Source organism: Maniola jurtina, chromosome 3, assembly GCF_905333055.1.
Source record: "Maniola jurtina chromosome 3, ilManJurt1.1, whole genome shotgun sequence".
Classification (NCBI taxonomy): Eukaryota; Metazoa; Arthropoda; class Insecta; order Lepidoptera; family Nymphalidae; genus Maniola; species Maniola jurtina.
This window is the reverse complement of record NC_060031.1, coordinates 6,036,093-6,055,216: the sequence shown is the minus strand read 5'-3', so window position 1 is coordinate 6,055,216 and position 19,124 is coordinate 6,036,093. Positions and strand designations below refer to the sequence as shown.

General features: G+C 35.8%; 1 protein-coding gene and 2 long non-coding RNA genes across 7 annotated transcripts in view; 1 reads left to right on the top strand and 2 right to left on the bottom strand.

Annotated features, from left to right (window-relative positions):
- The window catches only part of LOC123880913 (RNA-binding protein Musashi homolog Rbp6), a 656,888-nt gene that overhangs the window by 122,404 nt on the left and 515,360 nt on the right, over positions 1 to 19,124 (top strand). The window lies entirely within an intron of this gene.
- LOC123880918 overlaps positions 1 to 19,124 on the bottom strand; it is a 210,254-nt gene that overhangs the window by 74,101 nt on the left and 117,029 nt on the right. The gene's annotated exons all lie outside the window — the stretch shown is intronic.
- On the bottom strand, positions 3,271 to 18,622 carry LOC123880920. The gene is made up of 3 exons (XR_006799372.1): positions 18,612 to 18,622; positions 15,583 to 15,587; positions 3,271 to 3,349 (listed from the first exon to the last, which is right to left on the bottom strand). It is a non-coding gene; the product is annotated as an uncharacterized LOC123880920 (long non-coding RNA).

Here is a 19,124-nt window from a genome sequence, read left to right as displayed (position 1 = left end):
GGTTTATAAATTATACTTAGTTTATATCTAGAAACAATGACTTTTGAGGATTGTTGTTATCCCAATCTAATTAAACTATAGTGTAATTTATTTACTTTATTTTGTTAAAACAAATATAAAAAGTAATATTTTATTTTATTTATTTATTATTATTGACATAAAAAATATACAGAGAGTTTTTGTTACATTCAGCGCCACAAAACCACAGTTGGTTTTACCGGGCACTGAGTTTATTAATTATAGCTATACAATAAAAATAAAATTATAGAATTATAGAATATGTCTACTAAATTTTTGAAACGCCAAATTCTGTACGGTCATAATGCCTCTACCCCCCGTAAAACCTGAAAGAAACTCAGTATTTTCTCTTTTCAATTTAATAATTTCCACTGAAGTACACGATTATATCAATGCACGTAAATCTACAAATTTATTGTGCGATAGACGTAATGCGCGGTCCTGATTAAATTCTTACGAGTTTGACGTAGCGTAGCTTGTGACGCACTTGTGACGATGTTCCGCGTCTATTGCAGGATGGCATACGTAATTACTTAGTTATAAATAATCGTCCAGCTGAACTCACGGGCTGTAACCAATCAGATTGTCTCGCCAAGATAAACGATGACTCGCTTTCGTTTTAAACTAATCGTTGCATTTGTAATTTCTCAATCGACGACGGACTGAGACGAATTCGTTTCGACATGCCCAGTGACGTTATTTACCTTTAAATTATTACAGCGTGTAATATATGCGGTGGGGAAGGTCAAACAGTCGTGATGTGGTTAATTTAATATTAATAATATCAGTGCCAAATATCTCAAATAATTAGACTATTTAGATTAGTATCTAGTTATTTGCCATGACTCAAGACTGTAAGTGGGTGGGTGGAGTTATGTTTGGAGGTCTGAAATTAGCCTTTCCGTTTCCTTGTGTTTTAGACAGCACATTAATGGATGGATTAACTTGCTTGCCAAATCTTGGTCATAAATGTATTGATAGGTATGATATCAATACATTTGATAAATAATTATAAAAAGCCTAAGAATTGAAATCCAGTCCTTTACAAAATTATTTTAAAACTAACAGCAAATTAATTATTTTAAAAGTAAGGCAGCCAGCCAGCTGAATGAGGGTATGTGGGACTCGCCGGCCGAGAGGCGACCGGAATACCCACTAAACTCCAGCGGCGCTGCTGCGCGTCGCTTGACGACTGGGTCACGGGAACGCCGAAGCAAACAACCGCGACCCAGCCAGCGACGTCTGCCGGGCAGACCCTCCACCGGGGACCTACTCGCGAGCTCCGTCCGCCACACCTCCGGGCTGCACCAACGAAGTGCGTCCATCGACCCTGGGTCCCAACGGGCGACATCTGCAGACTGACCGCCCGGAGCGATTCCGCGCACGTCGCCCGCTTCGCGTCCTACGTACACTGTGCCCTCTGCTACTCAGAGGGACAAACCTCCACCCTGCCAGGTCATTAGCTACAGCCCACAATATCTCCTAAGATAAATTATTAGCCATGTTACCGGGGCGCACCGGCCTGAACACTACTCTTCCCGACGGACGCATCCAAAAGGGACCAGCAGCATCCAGGTACACTGGAACTTGGGAAGTTACCTGGCTGGCGCCCCTCCCTATGTGATGCCTTGGTTTATGTGCAAAGAAGTGCTTAGAAACTTGTAGGCACTATCGTTGTTACGAATGTTGTCATCTTCCTCCAAACTATTTTACAAACATAAATACAAGTGTAAATTAAAAATTTATAACACCCCCGACAAGTGAACGTTACAGTGACTAGAAAAGAGCTGATAACTTTCAAACGGCTAAACGGATTTTCTTAGATTATAGCTAAGAACACTCTCGATCAAGCCACCTTTGACACAAAAAAATTAAATTAAAATCGGTTCATTAGTTTAGGAGCTAGGTACGATGCCACAGACAGATACACAGATACAAACGTCGAACTTATAACACCGCTCTTTTTGGGTCGGGGGTTAATGATGAAGTAATTTCTATGAAATAACTCAAAATTATGGAATTACTTATTAAGAAAATATTTCTAGAAAATTAGACAATAGAAATTGCATGCGCTTTTGAAAGACATGATTTTGCCACGACTCAGTATTTAAGCACTTCTTTGTTCCGCTGCAAGTTAGATGTAAAGGTTTAATTTCTCTGAAATAGAGCTAACAAAGCACAAAGCGTTGCACTACTTTGACCGCTTCGAATTGCTCCAGTGCCGATATTAAAACTTATAATTAATAGTGGTCTCATGCGAATTAGTCACAATGCAAAATGCGGTGAACGTTGAAACGTTACGTAATTAACAATAGAGCAATTAAGTTTGGCGGACAACGCAGCTCGGTTGGAATGGAAACGAATGCTATTTCGCGGCGTACGGCCGCAACCCGCCGTTCCGCTCGGCCGGTAGACAATGCATTTTACTGATTCCGCTGACGGAGCTTTTGCTGATTCCCACCTTTCACCTTTCCCCTTTTCCCCTTTACTCGATAGTTAGAAGGATTGCACATTTTACTTTCAAGTGAATACACGATGAATATCGATTCCCGATAACGCTCCGATTTACATGCTCCCTATCTAAAATTGAATTTTAAAGCACGCAAATGGATATATTCAGGTGTGATGCGGAAAAAGTTTGCCATTTTAAAGATACTTTCAAAAGTTTACCTACCTCGGTAACCTTATGTAGAGATTTTAGAATAAAAATTGAAAAATATACATTTTTATACTATTAGATAGGTAGGCTATTGAACTGATGTCTATTATTATTCATAGTTTACCATGCTGGCCCAGTGCGGATTGGCAGGCTTCACACACGTTTGAGAACATGGAGAACTCTCAGGCATGTAGGTTTCTTCACGATGTTTTCCTTCACCGTAAAAACAAGTGATATTTAATTGCTTAAAACGCATCTAACTGAAAAGTTAAAGGTACGTGCCCGGGATCGATCCCTCGATCACCGATTACGAGTCGGACGTTCTTACCACTAGGCTATTAGAGTTTAGCTATTTGCATAACGTCACAGTTTAATTATTTACTGTTCTTTGATTGCTAGTGATACATGTTTTTGAATTATTTCTGCGATACCCTGTCCCGGTATTAGAAATAGCAGATACTTTTTCTAATATACTTTGCTAAGAACTTCACGTGGAGTTTTCCGTTGGAATTTCCTCAAATTCTTTCTTATTCGCAGTCTAAGTTATTGAAAGAGTCTATATCTTCGTTTCTACTTTCTATAGTCACATAATGATACTGATTCTGGTCGTAAGTAAATTTTGGAGTATTCGTATCTTTTTCTTACCAAGGTAATACGAAAAGGACAGACAATCTTTATTTAAATTAAAACTGGCAAACCTCGTGGTTTTACGTGCCAGCCTTGAACATTGTATTATTTGTAGAGTAGCATTGTTTGAAGATGATAATTTAAAATTCATTTTCCTTTTTTTTTAGCAAAATAATTAGAATAGCCTTAATAGCTCAACGGTTCAGGAGTGGACTGAATTGCAAAATAAAAAGAAAATCAGTCATGATTAGCATGGCTCATATTCTTCATAAAAAAAAAATAACAAGAAAAAGATACTCTAAATTTAGTTTAGAGAAAAACAAAAGAATCGACGCCAATAATATCTAGCCGCGACGATGTCGCCATTGAGTATCTGGTAGTTACAGGAAAAGTAAAGGGCACTAGAGCAGCCAATGAGATGGACAGACCACGTGAGGCCAGCGATGGACGTACCCTTACATGCACAATGAAGGCACTCATCAGAGAGTATGGTACTGGAGACGCATTGGTAAGCGTGCTACAGTGACGACCACGACCGCTCTGTCAACAGCGTAACGACAAAGTATCATAACGTTGAATGTCAGAGACTGAGCTTTGTGATTATAACGCTAGCAAAAACAAAAGCAGGTGATAGTACTGATGGTTACTGGTAAGATACCATAAAAAACACGAATTAAAAAAAAACCTGTATTTTTTAAAGTTCACAATAAAACATCTGACTGACGCTTGAGATCAACGAACGTCCCATAAATAGGCCACTCAAAGTCGCAGGTGGGGCATTGAACCAAGTTTTGCACGCTATACAATGCGGATTTGAAAAATACTAAATCACTAAAACTACAAGATAAAGCAAAATATGCTTATTGGTATTGGATTGTGTAATAATAACTTTAAGTTTTTGCTAGCGTTCTGGTAACACCCTGTAAACCTAGAGTTTGCAGTTACTACATAGGTAGTTAGTATTTGATGTATCTATTTCGCATAGATTTAGGAGAAAAGCCGATTAGCTCTCGTCGGTTCACTACACGAGCAGACTTCAGCCGGCATGACGAATGTTTCCATCAAACAAACTATTTATGGATGTAGCTTATTGAAGCTAACGACGTGCGGCATACGAGTTCCCGTCGTATTTACACACGATTAGGGCAACTCAAATACATTAGAGTCCTAACACACGAACGGATGTCGAGCGTAATGGTGGGTACACTGTACAGTAAACGTAATTACGGAATAAACGGAAGAGATGTCGAGAATAAACATTAGGTAGGTAATAATTTAACGTAGGTAATGCAAGTACCTGCTTGAATAAAATTACAGATCTACTTAATTTTCCTCTGGGTTCTTCTAAAGTGATAACAGAATAGCGTTAATGCTTCAGAAACTTTCATAGCCGTAACATATTAAGAGTGGGTCACCTAGTTGTATGATCACTGAAAAGTGTTTTCGGATGTGTAATTATGTTACTCTTTATCTCTTTGAGGTATGTCTCTCAAGAACCACGGAATACTATTACTACGTAAAGAACTATGGTAAAGCAGCGACATTTATTTTCCGCCCGCCAATTTATCGGTGCCCGAAACGTAATGGTAAAATAAAACTCAGATCTCAACACACACACATATTGTGTGTGGTCAGGCCGGTGTTCCGGTAGTAGTAATTAAATCAGTTGATTTATATGGAATGTGGGAGGGTGCTGGACCCTTCAAAAACTCTTAATACGCATGCCCGTGTGGAAAAGCTTTAACTGTATCACATGTAAGCCTATTCACGACACACGCCACGTGGCGTTTATTGTCAATGGCGTGCTATTGCCCTAACCGCATTCCGCTAATAAAAACTAACGCTGTAATTACACGGGCCCTTTATTACGTGCTTATCAATGAACAATCACAAATTGTACTACACAATGTTTCCACGCCTTAAGCCTCTATTAGGCTTTGATATGATACATTTTACAGCTTTTATTTAATAACTCTCAGATATATTTGACTAAACTAATTGTTATTTTTAGAGATTTTAGACATTAGCACCACCTGATTATTATGATAACTATAAACTAATACGGAAAATAGTTATCCTAAATTGGTCTTGGAATGTTCAAGATTGAGACAAAACGTACGTAAACCAGGATTGGAAAAAAAACAGATAAAATAAATTTAATCTGTACAAAACATGTTTAAATAGCATTTGTTTTATAAATAAAAAAACATGCTTAAAATATAAGTTTAAAACAATGCCAACCCTGACGTAAGTAATTTTAAATCTCCCGGTTCTGTAAAAAATTTAAAAAATCTATTTTGCATGTTAGAGGGAAAAGTTTAGAGATCATGAAACATTCAATAGAATACCGGTTTCGTATCCGCTTGTGGCGTAAAAGCTTGTCAAACTTGTAAAATGTTGCAAATTACCACTTTTTCGACGTAAGCCGGTAGCGAAAAAAATAAAAATCGACAGCATATTATAACCGTAGTAGGGGTATCAGAAGAATTTTGCAGACCCCATTTAAAATGTATAAAGGCGCTTGAAAAATCATTGATCATGTTGTTTTATTAAGGTAAAACACTTTTTTCTAAACTGTTATATAAAATACCATAACCACCCAGTTTAAACGGAATCCGATGTAAAATAAACGATTAAACTCTGGCAAAGTTATTTAATTTCCTAAGCATTTCACTTTGTTAAAAGTTAAAAAAAATTAGGCCACAACTCAAATTAAAACTTGAATTATGCAAAAGTTAAAAAGAGCTGTTAGGAGCTTACTTAAAAATTAAATGCACTTTTAACTGCTGCTTTATTCAGACTTGGGTTAAAAGTGGCTAAGTATTTTTTTTATAAATCTCAGTATCGGATATATCGTGATAAAAAGTTTATACATAGTATTTTGTATCCAATCCATATTTTTTAATTCATATCTAAAACTAGTGACCCACCCCGGTTTCGCACGGTTGTTGGTTAATAAAATATAGCCTATGTCATTAGGCATAATGTAGCTTTCTATTGGGGAAAGAATTTTCAAAATCAATACAGTAGTTCCAGAGATTACTTCCTACAAATAAACTAACAAACTTAACCTTTTTATAATATTATTATTAGCGTAGATAACTATCGTTTTTTAGGTAATTCCTAGATATTATTGAGGGTTTGTTCAATCCTGAAAATGCTAAGCCCATAAAATAACGTTAGTTAAATAACGTGGCTGAATTTTAGCCTGCGTTGTATACTTACATAATTTATTTATTTATTACGTATAATTTTTAGCATCCTTAGGATAGAGCACGGGTTCTAAATCGATACCAAATTCAATCAGTTGTGATCGGGAATTTCAATTGCAAGTAAAAATCAAAACTTCTATTTAAAATGTAGGTACCTATAATATACTTTGCAGAAATAGATATTTTCTGGCTTATTAATACGTTTGCAGTGGGAGCTCGATGTCTCAAGCGCAGTACTGAGCGCTATGCTGGCTATGGTATCATTAATGGAAGATAGAAGGGTTCGATTTTTGGCTGAGTCAATTTGTCATATATCAAATTAGTCTATTAACTTGAGACGAGTCAATTTGGAAATTTACTCAATCTAAATTTTCGGTCGTGGCTAGTTTCCACTCTACCGAAACAGCCATATCACCACACGCCAAGTGATTTAGCATAGCAGCATTCCAGAACGATGTTGCTTAGAAACTGAATAAGAGTGTGAGTTTAATGATAATTAAGGGTTAATAAAACTGACGAACTAATCGTTATTAAACAACAATGAACAATAATTTAAAGACTGTTTGTCTGTATTTTAACTTTCACTAAAAGACAAACAATATTTTATAATTTTTATGTTATCAAGTGTTTTTATCTAAACTTCAAGGCTAAATAATTTTTAAATACCAATCAAAAATTGCGGAACCGGTAACATTCGAACCTGCGTCTTCTGGGTTCGCGCCCGACGCTCGACTCTGACTGCTAAGCCACGGTTCGCTTGCTGCCAGTGACTTGCCATTGCGCTGGCGTGCCTTACACGTATCTCGACAAGTGTAAATTAAAAATTTACAACGACCCCGACAAGTGAAGATTAAGTAACTAGAAAAGAGCTGATAACTTTCAAACGGCTGAACCGATTTTGTTGGATTATAGCTAAGAACACTCTCGATCAAGCCACCTTTCAAACAAAAAAACTAAATTAAAATCGGTTCATTAGTTCAGGAGCTACGATGCCACAGACAGATACACAGATACACTCGTCAAACTTATAACACCCCTCTTTTTGGGTTGGGGTTAAAAAGTAAATCAACAGACGTACAATGTAATAACAGCTGCATGTTAGACGAGCGTATAAGCGAAATTTAAATTTTCAATAAACAAACTTAGCCTAGATATTATTACACACAACACTCGAGACCGGTGAAATAAATTGAAAAGCAAATAAAGGCTTTACGTTAAAAACGATGGGAACTTTTTCAATTACAAACTTGCGTGGCGCGCGCATAATATCTTGTATGGGGCCTGGGGGTTATTGAACTTGATAATACTGCAGGTCTATGTTATTAGTTTTTAAAGTGTATTATTAAAACTTCTTTGTACCTAGTGTTCTTTTTCTTTTTAACAATAAGCAAAGCAAACGGTATTAAAAAAAACCTTTCAAGTGCAAGTCGGACTCGTACATGAAAGGTTCTGTATCATCGTACTAGATTATGACATTATTGTACTTAACAGGGCTCTCTCCGTCACTCGCTTCATACAATCGTAGTTCCAATTTCATTTGAATATTAAGCAACCAAAGTCCATGAAATTTTGCAGACATATTCTAGAAACTAATATCTGTGTCTGTGGTGTTTTAGATTTTTCTAAAAATGTGTAGTTTTAAAATTACAGGGGCTCAAATATTTGTATGTAAATTTTTAAGACCGCGTAACTTTGAAACCGAATATTTCAACAGAAATCTGGAAAACCACAGACATAGATATTAGTTTCTAGAATATGTCTGCAAAATTTCATGGACTTTGGTTGCTTAATATTCAAATGAAATTGGAACTACGATTGTATGAAACGAGTGACGGAGAGAGCCCTCTTAAAATACCTGATCATCCATCGATATCTGTAGGTTCTTGTAGTGTTGGAGGCCCAATCAAAGACTTGTTGGTGGTTCGCTTGCTTTAATGATACTGAACTCACTTATTCTATGTGCATTACATTATATGTGTTCAAGTGCCGTGGGTCACATACTACACCTCCCAGGGCACTTGAAAAAAAAAATTAAGTAAAACATTTTTTTTCCTGAAGGTTCTGTATATCTGAAGTTAGCTGTAAGCTACGTAATTACCAAACGATTTACTGACCTTGCTATTTAGCAAGGCCAGTAAACCTATTTAGGTGCCACAGCAAAACGCATAATGTAGGTACGTCGTAGGGGATACAAAATGGGGTTTCACAATGTGACAGCTAGTTCTGTTATCGAGCCTAGATAGAACTCGCGAAAATTAAATCTCTATTAAAATTTAAGAAAGGGATGAAACTTTTATCAGTTATGAACTTTTGTGACATTTCTCGAAGAATTATTATCGTCTTATCTTCCGCGCAGGTCCGCAAAGCGAATTTTACTTGGCCCCTATTTACGTTGCATTTGCTTTCAATTAGAGATACTTTAGAGCTTTTCTGGTACTTACCTACTTGACAAACGAATCTCAGTCTTTTATAAAGGGATAGGTTTAAGATTGTATTTAAGCTCGTAGATATACCTACGATAGTCGAGTACATCCACCATCACCATCCACTACTGAGTCTGATTCTGAGGAGCAGAATGAGCAGAAATTCAAATTCAAAATATTTTGAATTTGAATTTGAATGCACAGTCTACCACACTGGTTAAATGTAGATTGACACACTTGACACGTCTTTTTGAGATTATTACGGAGAACACTCAGTTATGATGTTTTCTTTGTATAAAAAGCACGTAAATCCGAAAATTTAGAGGTGCGAGCCCAGGATCAAGTTCCTTCAAGTGAATTAGGGCTGTATCAGTTTTTTTTTGTTATACATTAGTTTTCATAAGCAAAAATAATACGTTTAATTAGATTTCTTTTAAAAAAGGAAAAAATAAAAGTTTTATATTTACACATTTGTGAGTCTAACATCGTGTTTAGCCGGCTTCGAAATGAAACGAATTTCGTAAATATTAAACAGAGTTCCAAGCGAGGAAAAGCGATTGTGGAAAAAATAAAACTAAGTGAAACCGCGCGTAAATTAGTCAGCATTGTAATACACCCTTGCCGCCCGCCCCACGTGGTCCGCGAACGTGCGCTCAGAATAAGGCACTTGTCTGACCGCTGACGATTAGCGAGAAACGAGTTGAGCTAAAAAGTACATGGTAAAGAGTTGGCGAGCGACGAGAAGTGTATTGTTCTGATAGTTTTGACGCTGGGCTATGCGACGAATGTGCGAATACGAAAGGCAGGCAATTGCTAGTGCCGGTCGTTGGGAAAGGTAGCCGAGATATAGGTTTTGTTTTGACCGCCACGTTGCTGAGCGAATTTTTTCTTTGATAACTTGGCAGGCTTACTTTGGCAGTTGCCAAAGAGAGCTCTCCAAGATGGTGTGCACAACCAGCATCAACTATTAATATACTTATTTATCTCTTTCATTGACACAAAACCATACATCGATTATTTTTTTCTTAAGCAAGAAAACAGTCGATAGCTATACTCTATCCATGGAAAGAAGTTAGTATAGCGCTCTCTCTGTTACGTAATCCCATACAAATGACAGAGCCAAAACTTTTAGTGGGCATAAACCATTTCGACTCACCAAACAATCACAAACGAAACTATGTTCTCGAATTACATTTCAAATGTTTTTTGATAACATTTTCGAATTGAATTTGGAATGTTTTTTGAAAACTTGTTTGTAATTGGTTGGTGATTAAAATGGTTAATGCCCACTGAGATTTTTTGCTCTGTCATTTGTATGAGATTACGTAATAGAGAGAGCGCTATGCTAACTTCACTCCATAGATAAGAGCGTCCTCGGCGGGCGGTGGGACAAGTGCCTAAGTTAATTAAATAAAAATACCGCCCGAATACCACCCGCGGAGGTGTCAAACAGCAATCAACAAATAAAGAACCGCCAATAAGTTAGCTAGCTATTCACAGATCGGAAAGGTTTTGATTCATTGTCACGTCCCGTTTGATTGGACGTGCTTTGATAGCGATAGCCGGGATTGCGACTGCAAAATTTTCATATTTTTTTTTATTTTCCCTCATATTCGATTCTATCCTGCTGCGGTTTGGCAATATTTATGACGAGTTGTTTTGCTTTTAAGGCGCCCGGTTCAAGCGGGCACATAACAGTATTTGCATTCGTTTATTATTCGCTTGCAGGGTTCCGTACCGAATTGGCAAAAAACCCCTGAGGGCGGTAGTGCACTCATCCGTATTCGTACTCGTAAAAATAACTTCGAATCGATTTTTTACGAATATGAATAAGTTAAAGTGCACACACGATTAATAGCAATTTATTCAGGATACAGTTAAAACCTGGAGAGTGACAGCGGCTACTTTTTATCCTGGAAAATCAAACAGTTCCCGCGAGATTTAAAAACCTAAATAAACGCGGATGATGTCGCGAGCATTAGCTACTTAGTAGGTAAATATTTTAAAATAAAAAAACCCTATAAAAATAATTAGCCAGCTAAGCATAACAGTTTTGAAATGCTGTTCGTATTTTATTTATTATAATGTTTTTTAACACAAAGTTGCCTCATTTGCCTTAAAATAGAGGTTTTTGAAGGGTGTTCAATATAAATATAACTTATTTATATTTGCTGTTGCTGACATACATGAAAAGACAAAATATCAGGCTTAGTTTTAGATCTAGAATAAAAATTATTATAATTTATTAAATTAAAAATAATTTTGCTTGATATTTTTGCACTGAGAAGCAAGTGAGAAATTAATGTTACCTTAATCAGTTTCCTGTGCAAAAATCAGTCATCTGTGTTCGAGGTTCGAGACTTCAATTGCTTTTATACATGGTATAATATTGTATATCAAATCTTTGAAAAGAGCAACCGCCGAGTTTCTTGCTGGTTCTTCTCGGTAGGAAAGGCATTCCGAACCAGTGGTAGATGCTTTTGACGATTCAAAAGAACTTGTAAAAGTCTAATTGAATAAAAATATTTTGAATGTTTTTTTTGAGGTGTAGCTCAATATTCAATTAAACTTCATTTGTATGGGGTACGCTTGAGGAAGGAAGGGCAAATACCTAAGTAGGATTATGACTAGAACCAGTCTATAAGTTGCAAAACTCATTTTATTGTTCTGTAATGAATAGCTCTGTAAGTAGTTATTAAAAACTGTTAAATTGATGGAACAGCTTTTTATTTTCAAATCATAACCATAATAAGTACATAAACTGCATTTACGTAACGGAAAAATACTTATTCCACAGAGGTATAAAGGTCTTTATAATTACGATCCCATAAAAAGTGTTAAAAAGTTTTTTAAGACTTGCACAAAATTTGCAAGCCGAGACATTTTTCTTGGGTCTTGATAAAGGCGCATAGATGGCACTTCTTGAGATCTTTTATTATTTTCATAATTGGAAAGACTCTCCCGCGTCCCTCTTGACCGGTTTCCGCTTGGAGCTTAACTGGGAGACTGCTGAGAGTCTTGAAGATAGATATCAGTATGTATATTGTGTTTCAGTTCATAGGTGTCTATTGTTACAAAACTCTACTGTCTATAAGTATCTAGAAGAGTGTACAATATTTTTATCTGTATATACAAAAGGAAAAGCTGACTGACTGACTGACTGGATGACTGACTGACTTACTGATCTATCAACACACTGCTCAATCTACTGGACTGATTGGGCTGAAATTTGGCATGCAAATAGCTATTATGACTTGACTTGAATTGATGATGATTATATCATGTAAATCCATCGCCGACTCATAACTGGGCATGAGTTTCTTCTGGGTTCTTTCTTCTGGGTGGGCTTCTTTCTTCTTCTGTTTCTTTCTCAATGGGTTTAGACTGGTCCAATACCCTGCTCAAGTGCGGAGTGGTAGATTTCTTTGAGAACATAATAGAGAACTCTCAGGCATTTCCTAAAGATGTTTTTCTTTTTTAATGTGTAAAATGCACATAAATTCAAAAAGTTAGAGGTGCGTATATGCCCCGGACCATAATAACATACATAGAAGGAAGAAATCTCAAAAACTAGCTTACCCGTTTTTTCGCCTTTCAGCTAATTAAAATTGTAGTAAATTCCTAACTGACTCAGCCGGGAATAAAACCCCACCCTAAAACCAACCTGCATATTTCTCCAGAAATGACGTGTGGGAGTCGTATCGGGGAGACAGCTGCGGAATTGGAACAAAAAATTGATAACATAAAAACTTGTTATGAATTTCAAAATGTACCCACCTACTACATAGTTGTGAGGTTAGTTTTATTACACTTTTTTATTTAGGATACAAATGGTTCCCGAAGGTGACATTGATATGTCAATGGGGACACTAGTACACGTACCTTTTAGTGTGAAAATTAAAAAATGTACGCTGAAGCAAATAAAGTAACAAACTCCGCATTGAGTTAATTTTAAAATCAAATAAAAGGAAATGAAATTGTTAAAGTAAATATCAGCTATAATAAGTCGTTTTTACTGAACAATATCGGATTACTCGAGTGCATTTTTTAAAAATAATATTACTTATCCATAGAGTATGTATGAGTCAGGGAGAGATGTAGGCATACAAGGTAAGTAACGATATTACTAACATAAGAAAGGTTGAATAAGATGTTTTGTAAACCATAACAAAGTTATACATTGCAAAGAAGACTCATGACTTTATGTCGGGTTAGTCTTATTTGGTGAAAGATCGAATACTTTTACAAAGTGTGTTAAATCACTTCATTGTCTGAAAAAACGAGCACAAAGTTGGGCCTTTTTGATAGAAAAATTTTTGATAGAGAATTTAATTTTCAAATGAGAATCAAACTACGATTCTATGGAGTAAGTGACGGAGGGACCCTTGTTAAAGTTACGTTATACAAACGTAATTTTCCTCAACACATCACAACACGAAAGTTAGCCGCGAACACATTCGATGCACGCATGAAAGAAAAATTTTGTTATTACTAATAGTGTCGATTATTACTTTTTGTCAATTATTGAGTTTAACTTGGATAACTTGTAGCAACATAGGTACTAAAAATTACTGACACTTTACTTTTACAGACATTTGGTAGAGAGCAACTTTTAGAATTATTGTTGTCATTAAACGGTAAACTTCAGTTCGCATTCACGACTAGTGTAAATTAAAAATTTATAACACCCCCGACAAGTGAAGGTTACAGTAACTAGAAAAGAGCTGATAACTTTCAAACGGCTGAACCGATTTTCTTGGATTGTACTCGTAGCTAAGAATACTCTCGATCAAGCCACCTTTCAAACAAAAAAAACTAGATTAAAATCGGTTCATTCGTTTAGGCGCTACGATGCCACAGACAGGTACACAGATACACAGACACACAGATACACACGTCAAACTTATAACACACCTCTTTTTGGGTCGGGGGTTAAAAAAGAGCCTAAATTAGCACTGTATTTCTTTATCACTTTATCTTATCTGTCACCGATTTCTATCATCATTGGCTGGTGACGCAGCGGCGAAGTTTCATTCATTATTCCACACTGAATGCGATCCCTCGGATAAAATGCGTCTGGTTACTTACAGGTTAATTAATTATTTCCGTGCTGTCTCGCGACTATCGCGTTGATAAATTATTGTGATAACGTATTGGTAACACACACGATTAAGTCCGAGCTCTTCCAATCCAGATCATGTGGTTATTTAAATAGCAAATAAATAATTAAAAATAAGCTATTTATTTCTTCATGTATCATTAATAATAAAGTATTGTTAATAAACAAGTGAAAACTGTGATTTACCCCCTTGAGTAGGGAACCCTAACTTATAATATGTATTCTTTTACACTCACTTGACCAATTATATACTTAGCATAAGATCAGACGAGATTATTTTCGAGAACTAAACAAAAAAAAATTCAACGATTCACTATGATTTTTCCTGTTCTACTCCTCGTACGTGGAATACGTACGAGGAGTAGAACAGGAAACGTATCTCGTACGTATTCTTAGAAAAGATATAGGTACATAGCAACAGGAAAGCAAAGAATTATGATGTAAGAAATAACAACATGCATCTGACGTGGGTCAAACTCCAGTATATAAATAAGAAGAGAACAGGTGCATCGTTACAGAAAGCATGCACTGCAATCGGCATCACATCGCTTAGTATAAGCCATATTTTATCTATTTTAAACAACGCTCTCTCTGCAAAAAAGAAACATCAAATCTTGGAACAACAAATCATGGACTTAGCGAGCCTTAGTGAAAGTGAGTGTGCATTCTAAATAGGAAGTAGGTCTTACAAGTCGCATCTTAGCGAGTTTTTCTTTTGTCTCGTCGAGAACTACTCAACAGATTGTCACGAAATATCCAAGCAGCTCGCGATTCACATTTTCTATTTAAAATTGAAACACGTCATAGCTTTCTCGTGCACATAAGACGTTCCGCATGACTTATGCAGCCCTGGTGAAGAAATAAGCGTCGTAATTTTTTTTAATAACAAACGTTAAGAGGACTTATGTGTGGCGTGCTCCAAACAAACGTAGTTTGGTTCTCATTTGAAACTAACCGATCAAATTCAAAGAAATTTTGTAGATACATTCTAGAATCAAAATATAAGTAAGTAGGTAATTATGTCTGTGGTATACCAAATTTCCGTAAAAATGAGTAGTTTTAAAGCTAAATCTATGTGTAAATTTGTATGTTAGTCTTCGAGTCCGTGTAACTTTACAACTAAGAACATATTTTTATGGAAATAACCGAAGAAATAGATATTCATTTCAAGAAGGTATAGCTACAAAATTTTATGGAGTTTGTTATTAAATATTCAAACTACGTTTGTATAGAGAGCGCACTAAAGGAACTTCTCTTAAATATAGTTTGCATATGAAAAAATAAGGAATGAATTTGTTTAAATCAGAGTTCATTCCCAACATTTATTGCCTGCTATTGGCAAGAGAGTCGCGAGCGAAAATTTATCGGGTACATGCAATGCACAACATTTGGTGAATTGGCGTTGCGACGCTCGGAGTCGGCTGTATTTGTTGAGTGCATATAATTTTGCTTCAACGAGCCATCGCCTACATGCGACATGCTCGTTTTGTTTTGAACTCCAATAAGAGTACGCGCATCGCCAACGTTTGCTTGATACTTTCGTGGTAAATATTCTAAAATTCGATAAACATCAATCACTGCAATGCTTATCCATTTTTACGGTTCCGTAGGTACTCGAAAGCTGTCAACAGAGCTCTACATTGCACCTAGATAATGCCCACAAATTCGTCACGGCCGTTTCGATTTAGATTTTTAAAATCTTGTTCGAAAAATTTTTGACTTTCCGGAATAAAAAGTACGTTGTCTATGCATTGTGTTAATTCGGGGTATAATTTTATAAACTATTTCCATTCTCAGTCAAATTGGTTTGGCTCTCACTGTGGCGTGAAGATGTAACAAACATCTAAACTTTCACCTTTATTATATTAGTAAGATACTTCATCTCTATAAATCAATAATAGCACTACTGAGGAAGGATTAAAAAGAACTTGTCTTTTTGTTGTGTAAGTTGCCCAAATAAACAATAGAGTTCAATGGGAAAATTGCATGCAGATAGAGTTTTAAGTGACGGAAGTAACTAAATAAATGACTAGGTACGTACTATTATCAAGTAAAACACTACACCAGTTAAGTAAGATATTTGCATTTTAGTTACTTTAGTTATATAGAAGTTGCCGAATAAATAAACGTTGCGGCTTGGCGGGTAGCACATTATATCCTTCTAAGATACGAGTATTAAGCAGGTTTTCATAAGATATTTCTCTTTACAGAATATAGCTAAATAAAAGCTGTACAATATAAGTGAATATTCTTATAATATTGTACATCGGATCTTTAAAAAGAGAAACCGCCGAATTTCTCCTCAGTAGGAAAGGCATTTCGAACCATCATGCATTTGACGATTCAAAAATTACTTCCTTGTTTCTAGTTTTGAAAAAGTTTATTTGAATGTAAAAATATTTCTACACTGTTTTTGTTTCAAATATCCTGCTTGAAACTGTGTTTCATTGTTAAGTTCCTTGAAACAAATTAATTAGTTGATTAGAATGCAGCTGCTGTTAATTAACTAATTGATGTTTACCCATAATCCCATTTAGTTACTCGTACATCCATCCGTTTAAACAACATTTCTCATGTTGCTTAACCATGGCATCTAATTTAAATAATCAGGCATGATATCGAAACTTTTGACGACCGCCTTATGCATTTGAGATGACTCCGGTCTTATGGAAGTGTGTGGTTTTGATTCCCGGCTAGAGCATATTAGGAATTTGTAATTTTCGAATTGGCTCAGGTCTGATGTTCTGAAAGGTTGTGGCCGTAGCTAGTTACAACCTACGGAATAAATAACATATCTAATAGAAATGGTATCTTTATCTTTAAAAGTACGGGGACCGCAACTGGCCGATTTTGAGCAGCCCTGAAAGTGGCGGGAAGCGATTGATGAGGAAGGCTAGAGGACCGTGTTTTGTGGTGCGAACTTCAAAAGGCCTATTCTGAGCAAATCCAGCTGTGGACGCATACAGGCTGATGGATTGGATTAGAATGAATACCTGAAAGGTTTTATAAAACTGCCTTACTCCTTCCAGATTACCCTGCTTCTGTATTTTATCACCAGGACATGAGATTGCAGTCAAGGGCAAAATAATTTTCATCGAATAAAAATGCCAGGTTATGTTACTCTAAAATTATTATCTCATACAATGAAAAGAAAATTCCTGACTCACTCACTGATTGACTCATCAACGCCCAGCCCAAACCATGGACATACAAAGCTGAAATTTTGCACAAAGGTTCCCTTTATAGACCCTTATGTAGACAAGGAATAAGACCGAGTTTTTCGGAACCCTCACGGGAGCAAAGCCGCGGGCGTTTGCTAGTAGGTAAACTAATAATAATGTAATAAATAAATGAGAGTAAAAATAATAATATAGTTTCCTTATTAAGGTAAACCCCCAAAAAATATATAGAATTAAAATAAAATAATTAATATTCATACTAAAAATACTCAAATATAAAGTAAATTAAGTAGGTATCTACATAAAATAAAATATTATTATTTAAATCAAGCTAATGAAATGATCAATAAACGCTGCAGCGACAACAATTTTTATATAACTAGTTTTTATATAAAGATCGTTTTTTAAAATAAATGAAGGAGTAGTTCGTACAGAGTTTTAAAACTTGTAAACGAGCTCTGTCTTAGAACTCTTTGCGGAAACTTTTATTATTCCGAGATGCAATAAATGCCGCGATCAGAGGAACTATACGGAAAAGAACCGATTTTTATTACTGTCCTATTGCACAATTTAGAAACTACAGTATAAAATATAGCAGCGAAAGATAACATTTTGTATAAAAATAGTATCTTACTCCTAAAACTTGTCTATAGGCACATATAAAAAGATTTATCCTTTGCATTGCATATTGAAAAGACGATTATTACAGGTGTGAATTGCGATAGAACATAGTGTTATATTATTATGAATATTGGATAATGGATTACAAAATTACAATACAAGTAAAATGTTAGAACTCACTTCGGAACTTCTTTTTATCTGAAAAGTAGTAAACTGTGCGATCAATAGAGCAATTCAAAATGAAACTGATTTTTACTACGCAATGAAGATATAAATTGCAGACGTGAAACATTACTTAGTTTAGACTTAGAAAGTTATAAACTTCATGGTATACCTACCTAGAAAAAAAGGTGACTTCCTGTGAAGCTATCAAAATTGATACAAAGTTACAAAAAATAGTAGTAGCCCGTATTTTTTTTTCGCAATAAACTTCTTACGTACATATCATGTGGTCGTTGCATGTATGCAATTAGTTGTGCTTCAAGCAATGACAATACCACGTAGAAGAGACAGCGCTCTACAAATCTAAGTGTTGTAGTTTTAAGTCTAAATATTAGATACGTATCTCGCGTATCTACTTCTTATTTACATGTTTAATATAATTGCGTGTGATGAAATAAACAAACCTTGAAAACCAGAAGCAAAACATGATACAGGAGTTGCGCTAATACAATTTTCGGCGACATAAAAGTGACCATGGCAAAGCAAAACCTTACAAAGTCGCCACTAGCACAAAGCGGCTCGGATCAGAACCCTCGTTTAAACGCAATTTGCTAGAGCCTATTTAATTTTCATCCACCAACGTTTCATACTTTAATTAACCAGGAGGTTGTTTGTTCGGTAACGTTTTGAGTGGCCGAGATTTGCAAGAAATTGATACTAATAAAACTGCCGTTCGAGTTTTGTTATCAAGTTGTTTTAAAGATTTTTATTGGAGTTCTTGTTGGGTTCCTTTTGCCTAGCATACTTTTTAATTTAACCTCAATAGTTCAGTGGTCAAAGAGTGGACTGAAATACGATGGTAAAATATTCAATTTCTATTAGTTACAGGTACGTACGTACCTATGGCAATTATAGATAAACGGATTAGTTAGCAAAACAATGTAGACCATATGATTTTTTCGAGATCACGGATAAAAATATCAATATCCATGTTATAAATGCGTGCGTTTGTTTGTTGGTTTATCCTTCAATCACGCCGCAGTAGATCAACGGATTGATGTGTTTTTATCGTGGAAGATAAAGAGTTTCTATGGGATTTTTAAA